This window comes from Myotis nattereri (assembly GCF_964212035.1).
Source record: "Myotis nattereri genome assembly, chromosome: 6".
NCBI classification, from domain to species: Eukaryota; Metazoa; Chordata; class Mammalia; order Chiroptera; family Vespertilionidae; genus Myotis; species Myotis nattereri.
The window spans coordinates 55,067,764-55,082,232 of record NC_138081.1 but is presented as its reverse complement, the minus strand read 5'-3'; positions in this window follow the sequence as shown (position 1 = coordinate 55,082,232).

Here is a 14,469-nt window from a genome sequence, read left to right as displayed (position 1 = left end):
CTCTAGCTCACCACTGCCAGATGAAATTATTAAACATTGATTGCATAATTTCTGAAAAAAATAGGCATAATAATCTATAGCTAGATTTCCCCGAGTTTGTGTTATCTGTAGTCAAATTGTCCTTCAGCATCATATGAAATTCGTCCTTGCCACTGGATATATTAAAAGAATAAAATTAACTTTCCTAAACAAATATTCAATAATCATTAGTAGAAAATTTAAGGCTAATAAGAAGGAAAACTTTTTAAAAATTAAGGGGAAGTAAATTATATTTGCTGATGTAAATCTGACATTGCTCATAAATTGATAGATATCCCAAATATGTGTTTGTGGGATTATAATTTTAAAACACATTCCCATATATTTCTGTGGACTTTGAAATTACATCCCTAGATAAATTGTGACATTTTCTTTCTGCACATTGGTGCAATTTTACATTACAAAATTGTCATGTAGATTCATTACTCCTATTTTCCAAACACAAATGACCATAACTCAAATCCGTACCTGTCATATACCAAAGTCTAAAACACATAAAAACATTCTATCACTAATGTTTATACAGGCACATTGATAAGATACTTACACATCTTTATAACAAAGATTCTTGGCTTGGGGACTTCAGAATTTTTACTTTTGATATCTTTCTGGCTCAGGTACCAGATTTTTGGTCCAGATTTGAGAGCAGAGTAACAACCTCCAAAATTTCAGTGGCTTTCAGTAACATGTATTTCTCACTCATGTGGCCTGTTGGCTGCTGGAGATTGGTTGCTGTGATTCCAGGTCAGGTCTGCTCCATCCAGGACCTAGGCTGAAAGAGAAGGCCTGACCCGGCTAAGCCCTTCCAGTGGCAGGGGCAGAGGCAAGAGAATTGGCAGCAATGTGAAATGGAGCTAAAAGTGTTTAAGTGGATGTACTAATCATCTAATCTGTTCACATCTGATGGCCAAGACAAGTCATGAGGCCAAGCCCAGTCACTGAGCAACAAGACTACTCTTCATACAGGGGGCCATTATGAGTTATAGCCAAAGGTATTGGGAAAAAATAATTCTGAACACTAATACCCTGGGTATCACAGATATTTGAGCTTACTCTGAGTAGCTAAAGTATGTCAAAATAATGAAAGGAAATCTCTTAATTTTTTTTAAAAGAAAAATATAAACCTAGTTTAATGTAATAAATAATAGGTTTTAGAATATACACCTACTTAATAGGTTGGTTCAGAATTTTTTAGAAGATTCTTCACTCTTTGTATTTTACTTTTAGGAAAACAAAGATATTTTCCCAAATATCACTGTTACCTGATTCTGTGGTGAATAAAAAATATGATAAATTAATAGACATGTTCCTAGGTAATCGATGGTGTAGTCATGGTATCAATAGAAGGGAGACAGGAGTCATGAGGAGTCCATAAGCAGGACTGTGCTACTTTTTGACTGATACTTAACTTTTCTGAGTCTCAGTTTACTCATTTGTAAAATAATAAAGTTGTTCTACCAACTTCCTAAGGTCAGTCTTACTGTAAATCTTTTATTCTAGTGCTTTTTTTTATTGCCATCTAATTAAGCATATTCTTATGCGATTTTTGTTATAGTTTAACTCATTGTTTTTCTTAGAATTATCACAGAGCAGTGGAATTCTAATTTTCCTTTATTCATATCCCATCCTTTTCAAAAATGGATTTGAGATAAATAGACTATAATCCTCCTTGTTTTTAATCTTAATTTCAAACTAATACTCTTCAATTACTCTGAGATTTGCTGGTTTAAATGTCATTATATGTTCGAATCATCTGGGAGCTTGTTTAAAATGTAAATTTCCAGTCCCCAAACCCTTGGAGATTTTGAGACTATATAGAACCCAGAACACTACATTTTAACAAGCACGCCAAGGTGTCTAAACTAGTCTAAACAGTACAAGCCCTCTAAATTATTTTGGTAATAATAATAATAATAAAGCTCCACATACTGGAATACTCTATACTTAGTATGATAATTTAAAATTAGTTGTTAATATCATGTTTCTCAATTATACATTCTTTTTTTTTTAATTATACATTCTTTATTTGGAGTGTGCATTTTGTCTTCAGGAACTTGATTTTTTCTTTGTTACCACATTTAGTGTATTGGACCTCTGTAAGTGATAGACTTAGGTTCATGTATAAATTTTAGAAATGTGCAACCAAAATATCTTAGTATTCCTTTGAAGTGAAAGTGCTTTGATTACTATTAGCGTTCTCCAGGTGCATACAGGGTGGATTTATCTCAGAATGAAATATTACAAAATTAGAACTAAGTTGGCTTATTACATCTAGTCTCCTTGCTTCTAAGGAAAGACGGTTTCCTTACCTTCTAAGCCCCACAGCCTTCGTATGCCTTTTAAAACACAGTCAGATGTCATTTCTCTGCTTGAAAACCTAAAAGCCCTTATCCGGTAGGATCCTGAACCTTCTTGCTCCTTGCGCTCTACACCTTGCTCCTTGCTGCAGTGTTCTTATGTCTTCACCATGCTAGCTTTTACTTCCTTCAGTCTCTGCTCCAATATTGCCTATCCAGAGAGACCCTTATTGACCATCTAAAATAAAATAGGATATTCCCTTCCCCCCATCAACTATTAACCTTTGTACACTGCTATATTTTTATTGATAGCACTTATGACTAGTTGACATATATTGATTTATGTTTACTCCTTTATAATTTTTAGTTCTGTAAGCACAAGGACTTTGGTTTATTCACTGCTACATCTCCAGGACTTAGAATACCTGGCACATAGTAGATACTGAGTTAACAGTAGGTACTCAGGTGTTTTGGTTTTTTTCCTGGAAAGTAACTACAGCTTGGTTTGTCTTTAATATACAAGGTAAGTGATATTTTTAAAGGCAGTTTTATTTTCTTTTAATTTCTCATCTATTTTGAAAGTTATTTTAATGTATTACTTTCAGATTTATCATCCCTTTTGCAAACTCTTTTCATTCCGTGTTTTTCTAGTCTATTTTAAAATTATGTGTGATACTTTGTTTTGAATTATGGCGATTTAAAGTTGATATTTTATTTCAACAAGTTTTAATTACCTAATTGAGATATGAAACTCCAACTAAGAATTCAGTTTTGGTGGAAGGAATCAGATTTACATCCCCATAAAACAGAGCACTTACCTTCGTGTGATACATGTATGGGGTAGGTGTATGAATAAGCAATAGCATTCAGGATTTCCTCTGCAAACTAGAAATCTTCTTGATTGAAAAACAAAGCTAAAGGATAATATATTCCTCAACCTCCTCTGATACATGCCCTCTAACACCAACTTATGTACAGGTAGAGGCTTTTATGCCATAAAAATATGCCTGACTGGAGCAGAACTGAGGTAATTTAGACAGTAGGTTCAAAACACTTTGAAAACTAAAGGGGAAAAAAAGTGGCTGTTGCAATGTTTACAACATTTTTAGTAAAGTAAGATTTAACCACATTCAGACAGTGTACTTATTTGGACATTCTCTCCTCCCTGGCCTAAACTTGCCTACTTTGTTACTTACTCCCTGGTCTGGTGCCTAGAAATGCCCCTTGTGCCAGTAGCCTGTCAGGAATGAAGGTTTGGGTCACCTCACCAGGTAAAGAACAGGGACCAGCACTGAGTAGTGGAAGGAGGTAGTCATGAATACCAGCGATGATCATGTGACCAGTTACAAAAACAAGGACTGATTCTCATCAATATTTACTCCTTATTGTGTTATGAATGTGTGTTTGTTTAGCAAATATCTTTGTCTTCCTTCCTTTTCATCTCCTTTTCATGTAAATCAGATGCATTGACCTATCATAGTGTTTACATATTGTTAACTTTCCATCACAGTATTTAAATCATGGTCATCAAGAAGAGTAAACATCATCTAAGAACGTTTTGCATCCTCTTCTGGGGAAAGGGTTAGGGCATTTCTCGTCTTTGTATGCAGAATAGTTGTATCTTAGGTGGAATTATGACCCTCTTCTCTTTATTTGAAGACTAATAATGGAGATTATGTGGGGGTTAATAATATATGGGATTCAGGAGATATGTATGAATGCCACGTTGACAAGGGGTGCACTTGAGATGGTCAACTTTATGTATCAGTTGGGCACCACAGAGTGCCCAGATACTTAGTCAAACATTATTCTGGGTGTATTCTGTGTTTGGATGAAATTAACACTTAAATTGGTGGACTTCAATTAAAGATAACGCCCTCCCTCATGTAGGTGGGCCTTACCCAGTCAGTTGAAGGCCTGAATGGAACAAAATGCTTGGCCTCCCTCCAGCAAGAGAGATTTTCCATCAGGCCATGTTTGGGCATCATCTGCAACACTCGCTCTTTCTGTTCCTACCGCAGCCTGCTTATGGATTCAAAGGAGCATTGCGTTCTGCTGAGTCTTCAGCCTGACAGCCCACCTTGGAGATGTTGGATTTGCCAGCCTCCACAATCCCAGGAGCCAATTCCTTATAATATTGTATAAATATATATACATACATGCATACATATACATCCTATTGGTTCTGTTTCTCTGGATAACCCTAATACACTTCTCAACAAGGCCCCAAACCCTTGTGACCTACAGATTATAAAGGAAATAAAGAGATTTTACTAACTGGATTGAAAACATTTTATCAAAGCTAGTAGAAGTTTGCATTACATATACTTTATTGAAGAGATCTAGTCATTCATTGAACTTCAAGTGTAGATTTCAATATCCTGTTACCTGCTTTGTTTTTTTTAATTAACATAACTTTTATAGGACTTTTGCTTTTTTATGAACTTGAGGCCCAGAATATTTCAATTAAATACGTTATCACTGACAACAATTTTTGTAAATTCTGTTAGTTAACATAACACTGATGCACAATGAAATCTATTTTCAGTATGTATTACTGATAATGATAATTTATTTCTTATAAAATAGTACAAAATGATTTTGTTGTTTATGGTGCTACCTAGTATCTGTAGGCTAACTACAAAGCCAGGAAGAAAAAGAAAAATCATGTAAATATGTTGGCTACTATATTAATTAAATTAATGACATATGAAATTGGGCCACAGAAGAAAGTACAAAATGATATATACTTTCAGGATCATTTCAGAAATTTCCGTGGGATATTGAGGCTCTGTATAACAGTTTACCACAACACAACATACAAGAAATTAGAGTATAGCATTAGTAGGCTTCCTACAAGAAAAAAAAAAGCGATTTTTGAAGTTCCTTCAAGGACAAAAGATAATGGATGTTTTTATAGTTTGCATCTGGTCTAACTCTATTAGCATCATTAGTGGTAATGTATTCCAGAAGCCATTTAATGTAATTATGCAGATAATATTTTTTTCATTAAGAATGTTGTGGAATTTCAAATAAGTACATTTTTAGATGAAATCTTTAATCTTCTTAGAGTAGTTTCCTATAAAGATCTATTACTGTAAAATATAAAGGAACTATAGGTTGAGACTAACAATCTTCACTTTTGTAGCTCACTTAAATATTGATATAACCTATTTAAGTTGCTAAGTCAAGATAGAAAAGAAAAAGAGCTCCCCAAGTACTCTTACTTTTAGTTCTTAGACTAGAGGTGTGTAAAATATAAGCATTACTATATTAAAAGTACATTAATTATAGTAGACACATTTTTCTTTTTTAAAATATTTATTATTTTTTGCCTATCCAGCCACTCTTTAACCCTTCTTGAACCACTGCCCTGACTTTCTTTCGGGAAATACCCCTCTCAAACTCTCAGGACACATGGTTTGAATGGAGCTGATGCCTTGGTTTTAAAAGTTGGCATGTGAACTCAGGACTGATCAATCAGAGCATTGCAGCCTCACACACAGGTAAACAAAGGTACATGCACATCCTGGTTATTTAAAAAGATGGTCAATGAGATTAATTCTGGGCTTAGGTGGAACTCTTCAAGCTGGGGCATCTTATAGTACAGAGTACAAACCTAACATGATTAAGAGCGAGCCAGCAGTCCCAGGCACCAGAGTGAGTTCACCTGCCAGGAGATCTAGAGAACGTGGCTCAGTCCTGATGATGCCATTTGTCCCCCTGGGGCAAGTCATTTCAGAAGTTTTATGTTGCATGAGCCAATGAATTCCCTTTTTGTTTTATTTGTTTTTGTTTATTTGTTAAGCTGTTAGATATAGTTTCAGTTACTTGCAAATGAAAGAGTCCTACTAGTCATAAACAACTTTTTAATATATTTTTATTGATTTCAGAGAGAGAAAGGGAGAGGGAGAAAGAGATAGAAACATCAATGACGAGAGAGAATCATTGATCCATTAACCTCCTGCACGCTACTGGGGATCGAGCCCACAACCTGGGCATGTGCTCTGATTGGGAATTGAACCCTTATCTCCTGGTTTATAGGTGGACACTCAACCACTGAACCACACCAGCTGGGCTCATATACAACTATTTTTAAAAATATATTCTTACAAGCAACTCATTCTCTCACTCATTTCCTATAAAGGGTAGGTTCCCTCTATCTATTCCAGTGTTCGCTCTTAGGAGTACCATCCCTCTTCTTCCTGCCAGATTACATCTTCTCGCTTTATTAAGCACTGATAACACATTTTCTTGCGTTACCCTTTCCAGCTTTGATCCTCCAACTAAGAATTCTAATTGAGTCAACTTACACATAATATTCATATGCTTCTGTTGTGCTGGAAATTGGTATGTACTTGTATACTTGGATTATGAACTGGCAATTATAAATAATACCGATATCAGAGTAGCTCAGGGTTCTCCAGATATTTAGTAACAAGTACAGTGTCATTTGGATTGGTTGCTTGAAATTTTTCATTTAGTGTAAAGTACCTCATTGATATTTGACATACTATACCTTGGGGGACTGTGAGTTGGGCAGCAATGGCACCCAAGAACCTTTAAATACTAAATTTTACTATGATTCAGAACTACTAAGACCTCCCTTTGTGGACATTTTCTTATGACTTCACCTTACAGTGCAAATATGCCAGACCTACAGCACAAACCTGTCTCATATTATTCTTTTCCCTCAGTCGTTTATTGCATTGTAACCACTTCAAAATGTATGGCTTAAAACAATAATGATTTATTATTTTCCATAATTCTGTGGATTGTTTGGACAATGCTGTTCTTGCCTGTGCTCACTCCTGGCTGCATTCAGCTAGCTGGTTGACTGGCCTGAGGTTCAGCTAGGTTGTTGGTTGAGTCATGTCTCTCCCATTCCCTCAGTGATTCCATTAGTGCAACAGTAGAGTTTCAAGGTCTCTTAAAGTTTAGCCTTGCAGGCATGTACTCATTTCTATGGCTGCATTTTCTTGAATTTGAGGACCAACCCATCTTATACAGGGCTGAGCAAAAGTAGGTTTACAATTTTGAGTACATGAAACAGCTTATTCTTGAATTATTTATTTGTTAATTATTGTATTATTAATTATTATTATCCTACCTTTGCCCACCCTGTATAGAAGTGGTGGGGGAGGAAGGAATAGCTACCACTTGATGAGAGGAGTAGCAAAATCTCATTGCAGAATGTGTGCAGGACAAGGGCTACAGTGACCATCTTTGGAAACAATCTACTTCACTGTTGTTTTTTATTATTGGAGAATAAAACCAGTATGCCTTTTATTTCCAAATGCTCTTGATGCATACAGTAGAATCCTTTCTGAACCATTTAATACTTATAAAAGTACTCACAATGAAAAAAGAAATGGTTTTCATTGGAAGCAAATATTTCTGAAGTGGCAAGTAGTAGGACACAGTCATTTACAAGTACACACATATGCGAGGCTATTTTCTTTGGCTTATATACAAAACTAAGCTGATAATTGTTTAGGTTTTGCTCTTATTGAAAAAGGCAAAATATAAATGTTGTGTACTTTTTCCTCTCCTCTATAGAGCTTCAGTTTTTAAAAACTTAAGAGCCATACAGGCCGTGGAGTCTATATATTGCATTATATAACTCTAAAAAGTGTAGCAGTGTATCCAAGATGCCTACCTTTTATATTTGAGATAGTTAACATTGTTTCTATGACATGTGGTTTATCCAACAGTTTTATGTAACTTATATAGCGTTTAAAATATGAAAAACTCTTAAGAATAAAAATATGTATAAGGATATAAAGAAATCCATGGATGATAAATACTAAATTCAGGATGGTGATTATCTCTGGTAGGGGAGAGAAAAGCCATTAAAGAGCCATAACAGAGGAGCAAATAACAGATTGCAATGTTCTCTTTCTTTTTTTAGAAAAAATATTTTTTTATTTTTTTATTGATTTCAGAGAGAAAGAGAAGGAGAGGGAGATAGAAACATCAATGATGAGAGAGAATCATGGATTGGCTGCCTCCTGGATGCCCCTCTTGGGGATTGAGCTGCATGTGCCCTGACCAGAAATCAAACCGTGATCTCCTAGTTCACAGATGGACGCTCAACCACTGAGCCATACCAGCCTGGCACAATGTTTTATTTCTTAAATGGTATGGTAGGAATTCAGGTATTTGTTATATTTTATTTTAGATGAAATGCTGCAAATTATAAAAAAGAATTTTATACTTCATATTTATTACCTGATTAAGGTACCATTATAATCTATGATACCTGAGATTTTCAGAAATAATTTCTTGTTGGTTTCTAAAATGTTGCCTTACTATACAGGTAGTTCTGATAACTCAGCCCCCCATGCAGGCCCATTTAATAATACTTTTTTCTCTTCTTTCCAAATCAATTATGATAATAACAAGCACAGAGTTAGGTAGCATTCGGCAGCTTCTCCGCTATTCACATACATCTTCTAATTCAGAGCCAATGGCCCCTGCAGTCCACTCTCTGGCACCTAAGAGGATTTTTATGTGGTACGTTTTGTAAAATATGGCAGGTGGGTGGGCTGGCAGTAGTGTGTCTGCAAGTGGGGAAAAAATGCTTGAAAAAGGACTCCAGAAAACTTTAATTCCCTAACTAATTAAGGCTAAATCTCATTCTGACAAATACTGCAGAAAATAGTTTCTAATTTTTTCCCAGGATCCCAAAAAGTATTAATTTCTGACAAACATTTTCAGGTGAAAAGTCCTTTTCTGAATACTACATAGGAACCTTTAAAACAAACAGACAATAACAAGACAAAACAAGGTCCCCTAGTTAGCTTGACTTAAAATGGAAAGTAGAAAATAGAACCAGTGTAAGGTGACTCTCTGTGGTATACAAAAGAAGAGAAATTATATGCCATCAGTTCATGCTCTGCCTTTAAGCTGGCAGTCTGCTACTTTACACTGTATTCAAGAGAATATTGACATACTTGTGTTCTACTGGCCTTTGCTCACATTTGCCTTCCTTTCTTCCTAACTCAGAGTAATCTAGTGTACCATCCCGTGTTCCGGTCTTTTGAAGATTAGAAAATATTAAAGAGGGGGTTTTGCACTTTAATTGGGAAATAATATTTATATAAACAAGTATCTTATCCCAAAATCTAACCCCTCATAGTTTTACTTGACATGTTAAATAAGGAAAGTTTAATGTATACTATCTAAATTTCTTTAAAATGGATTCCTTCCTTTAACTCCCTTAGAAGCAAACAAAGATTTGGATAAAAATATGTGGTAGAAGACACTTGAAACGAGGAGTACTGTGGCTCAAGCAGGCCTCCTTTGGGGAAGTTACACGAAGACTGGCTGTGGCCCTTCTTACAGGTTTCTCAACACTGTGGACAGTGCCCACTTCACACGAAAAAAGGTGGCTTCTGGTTTGTGTTCATTTTCTCCCCCTTCCTATTTTCTCCATCCCCGTTTAAGAAACACCATTGAGGAAAGGGTTTAGCACACGATAGCTACTTAATAACAATTTCCTGAATTGAAATTAAATTGATTTTTACTAGGCTCAGCCTTACAGCTAGGTTCAATAAATAGATAAACGTTGCTGAAAACCTGCTGTCATGATGGCTTTATGATACTCGGTGTGTGTGTGGGGGGGGGGGGGGTGTCAGAGAGACAGAAAGTAACAGAAACTAGTGAAGCCACCACATCTGAGACTGAGTACAGTGTCTGCAATTCTCCTTTGTTCTCATCTATCCCTGTCCAAAGGTAATCATGGTCTCACCATTCTTTCCATCTCCCGTTTAGCCCCCTACAGCCATCCTGGCACCACCATCTGCCTCTCTTTTTCAGACTTCCCTGACCACTCTGTCAGGACTGTTCGCCTAGTCTTCTACCTACCCTCCCAGCTTTTCATTCCCGCCAACCTTGCAGGCGCACTGCACCACCTCCCTCCCTGAAGCATGATTTTCAGCGATCACTCCTCCACAATGGCCCTTAATTGCCTTTTGAATCTAATTAAAACTTCAAGACCCTCTACCAATTAACTCTGTACGCAGGGCCCCTTAGCAGCCTTCCTTGCCGGTGCGGCTGTGTTCTCCCACCCAGCGGACCAAACCCCTCTCACCCTCTGCCTTTTCCTGCTTCCCCGCCTCACATGGTGCCGGGTGCCTCCTTCCTAGAGTGCCCACTCCACCTCTCTCTTCGTCCTGCCAAAGTACTCCCTCTCTAACAAAACAAAATAAAACAAAAAACACAAAAAACTAAGTTAACTTCCAACTTGGATTATTCCAAGTAAGAATCCTAATGGATTAAGTGTGGGTCTGTCCTTTGGAAGTGCGTGTGGGTTCGTGTACCTGCCTTATCAGCGCCCTGTGACGGGGAGCAGTACCCGCACAGCCTGGGCTCCAGGCCTTTGGCCTGGTGGTTTGGCGTTTCCTACCAGCAGGTGAAGGTGCGTCTAGTGCTTAGTCCTTGGCTCTTGCCGGGGCAGTCAAGCTGGGGGCTGCCCTCTCCCCTGCCCCGGGGGGTGGGGGGTGGTTGCGGCTGGCAGGGAGAGCCTCGGGGCCTCCGGGTGTCAGAGGGAAACCATCCAGGTGGAGCGCGGTGGGGAGCGGACCGGACCTTAGGCTGCAAGGCATTCCGAACCGGGCCACCTCGTTGACCCTTGTCCGGCTGGGTCCCGGGGTGCCGTGATGGTGTGGCGGCTCCATCCCCCGACCGCCTTTGGCCTCCCTAGGAGAACTTCTGGGGGACAGCGTGTTTGTGAAACAGACTGGCACAGCCCCGCCGCCCCGCCATGCCAGCCAGAGGAGGGAGGTCAGCCCTGGAGCGCCCGGGCTACCCCTTGCTCCGCTGCACTTCTGCTTCCCCTGGGGCGCCGGCGCGGGGACTCACGCGTAGCTGCCCCCCTGCCCTCGCCTGCGCCCCACCCGCGCAGGGGTCCAGGGCTTCAGCACCGCGGGGGTGGGGGGGCCCTCAGAACCTCTCCCTCTATCCGCACCCGGGTAGGTGCCCGAAGGGGACCTCTTGGCACAAGCGAAGGGAGGGGCTGGCGGGAACCACTCCTCCTCTGGGGTGGCGCAGGGACTCCGGCCGGTGGAGGGACGTTGGAAGGACGCTCTGAGTGGGATGGGACCCCCTGAGTGGCTGAGTGTACCCAAGAGTGAGGGGCTGGCTTCTGACACAGCGCCCCTCCGAGCGACTCCTGGGGTGTCGCCAAGCGCCTATTGCATCCAAACTGTATTTCCAAGCCCAGAGCCTGGATGTGGCCTTGGACCCCCCCCCCACACCCCCCCCCCAGCTCTCCACAGGTGGGAGGCCTGGATAGGCTCAGGATAAGCTGCTGGTGGTCAGTGCTGTAGTTGTTGCTGCCATTGGGGTGTGTGTGTGTGTGTGTGTGTGTGTGTGTGTGTGTGTGTGATCGGTTTTAACTGTGTGGTCCCATTATTCCCTTCTGGACTAATGCAGGCTGCCATAAATGACACCCAGCGAGGGACGCCATAAACGTCAAGAGGTAGTGAGAAGTTAAAAGGAAGGGAGTGGTTCGCAGGAGTACCGGGCTAGTCCGCGCACCACAGACGCGCTGCCATCCCTGCAATCACTGCTCCGGGCGCCCGAGTCCCTGATGATAGTTTAGCTACAAGCCAGAGCCTGGACAACCTACATGCAAACCATCCCGCGCGTGGCAGCCTTGACTTAAAGCTGATCAGGACCCCCAGGGCCTTTCCTGGACAATGAAATGGCTGTGCATACACTTCTTCTTCCCCACGCTGGTAGCCACCAGGCAGCACCATTGTGTTTAAGCTGAGAACGTTTCTTGCTGGACAGTCACAGCAGAGGCCTCCACTGGGGGTGGCAACTACAGCGCTTCCCATTGGGCTGCCTTTGTGTGCTCTCATGTCCATTACTTCGCCTGACTTTACTTAAACACTGTTGGAAAGAAAGAAGTATGATCCCCGTTCTGCACATGAAGAAACTGAAATTTGCAGGTGTCAGCTGACCCCCTCAGGGGGACTCACACCTGCGTGCAGGGCTGGGACCCAATTGTGGGTGTTCCGGTTGTAATCCAGTTCCCAGTTCCATTACTACTGCAGGGTGCGCGCTGTGGTCCTGGTTCTCTCCTCTCTCCTTGTCATGTTAGGTGGGATACAGGCAGAGGGAGAAATCATTCGTGGTGAGAATGCCTGCAGTGTGGGAAAAGGACTAATTAACCAGGCTCTGAAGGGGGCAAAGTTCAGCTCCACCTGCTGAACTGATACTTTTGGCAGATGTTGGCGGAGGGGGGCCGGCGCTTATTCTGGCAAGTTCTTCCCATGGATAGGTCCCTCTGCAGTGACAGCTGGAAACTCCGTTTTGAACCCAAAAAACGGAACAAAGCTACTCTACAGGAAGAAGTCACGGTTGGGCCCTGGGCTGAATGAAAGCCGCACTCCCTGGGCTCCCTTCTTCCCGCTGGAGCCTTCTGCTTGTTGTTAAAGCTTTGTTTCTAACCTGCTGTTCGGTCTCGATGCCCCCTGAAGAGCTGGGGCGTCTCCGAGAGACTGGAGACTTACCTGTCACAGTTCAAACAGGTAGGAAACGAGGAGTGGGGGAGCTATTCTTGCCTCTTACCTTTGTGAACTTCTCTGCTGTAGAAAGCATGGTCTATCCAGTCGAAGCTTTTCAAATCCCTACTCAGGAGCCACCTAGACCTGGATGTTTAGAAACCTTTGAATGAGTCATGTGCATAGAGTCACCTTCATAAGTATTTGTCTAGGAGGAGTTGAGGGGGCGGAAATGCGGAGTGAGAAGAAAGTGGGAGTGGAGGGGGCAGGACACTTCAATCCGAAACAAAACATTTGAACAGATTAGGCTGTAAAATCAGGAGTAATTCCGAGCCAACTCCACAGTGGGGCGCCAAAGTTCTACTGGGCTTAGGCCTGCGGTTGTTTTGGGTGCCAGGACAGAAGTCCTGGGGAACAGTTGCGCTGGGGGACAAGCAGGGGGAGGAAAGGGGGGAGGGACAGGGAAGGAGGGGTGGGGCTAGGGTGTTCTTTAGTCTCCAGTTCAAGTCGCCGGGGAGACTTTGTTACCTAACAACGCCTGTGCGTGGAGGAAGAAGCCTTGGTTAGAAGGAAAGGAGGGTGTGAGTTGGGGAAAAGCTCTTAGGAAAGAAGAAACTCGGGACCGCAGAGCTGACCAAGGAGCACAGATGCTCCTCTTCGCTTCGGAAATCCTTGGGCTTCTCAAACTGGGCCCTGGCCTCTTCAGGGGGCATGCGAGGAGGGGGCATAGATTTGGAGAGGATCTGCTCCCCACAAGCACGGCAGCACCCAACGTCCCCGCTTCCCACCCCCATTTGGGGTCTTCCCTGCTGCCTCAGGGTAGCCGGCTATTTCTCCTGCTGGGCGCCGCGGGGTTGCCCAGCTCCCTCTGCAGCCCCAGAGGACTCCTGGGCCGGGATCAAGGGCGGCTTCCCGGGTCCTGAGCGCCCTGGATGCTCAGCCCTCAGCTCCGGGGAGGCGCTGATTTCATTCCTGAGCGGCTTCCATTGCGGGTGGCGATGGGCGGAGGGCGGAGGCCGGCGGACGGGGGGTGAAGGGAGTTGGGGGGGGGGGTTAGGGGGTGGCGGGGTGCGGGCTGGAGGCGCCCAACGCGACCAGGGGAAGCTGAACACCCCGACCCACCGGGGTTTATTACATCCCAGCCACCGGCAAAGGTTAGGAACGCGCATCTAGAGATGGGATAATCCGACTTTAAATATTAACAGTAAAAGCAGAACCGGTGGAATATTTACCTAGAAACGGAGCAGATCTCTTTTGCCAGGGGAGAGGCGGCCGGCTTCGAGCCGGCGGCTCGGCGCGGCCCTGCCCGGGGGCACCACTGTCAGACCCAGACCCACGCGGGAGCTTCCTCGGGTGGTGGTTAAGGGGGAGGCCTCGGACCCCTCGCTCGGCCAAGTCGATGGGAGTCTGCGGGGCGCAGGCCACATCTTCTGCTTCGTCATATTCTTCTTTTTAAGGGCCTCCCCGACCCACACAAAAGGTGGCGGAAAGTGCGTTGGATCAATAGCAAAGATTGTTATTTAGATAACGAATTAATCTCCCTGTTATAATACTTTTTATAGTGAACTTTGCACCCCTTCCATAAGAAAAAGGAATTTAAAGGGAAAAAGTCTCAAACA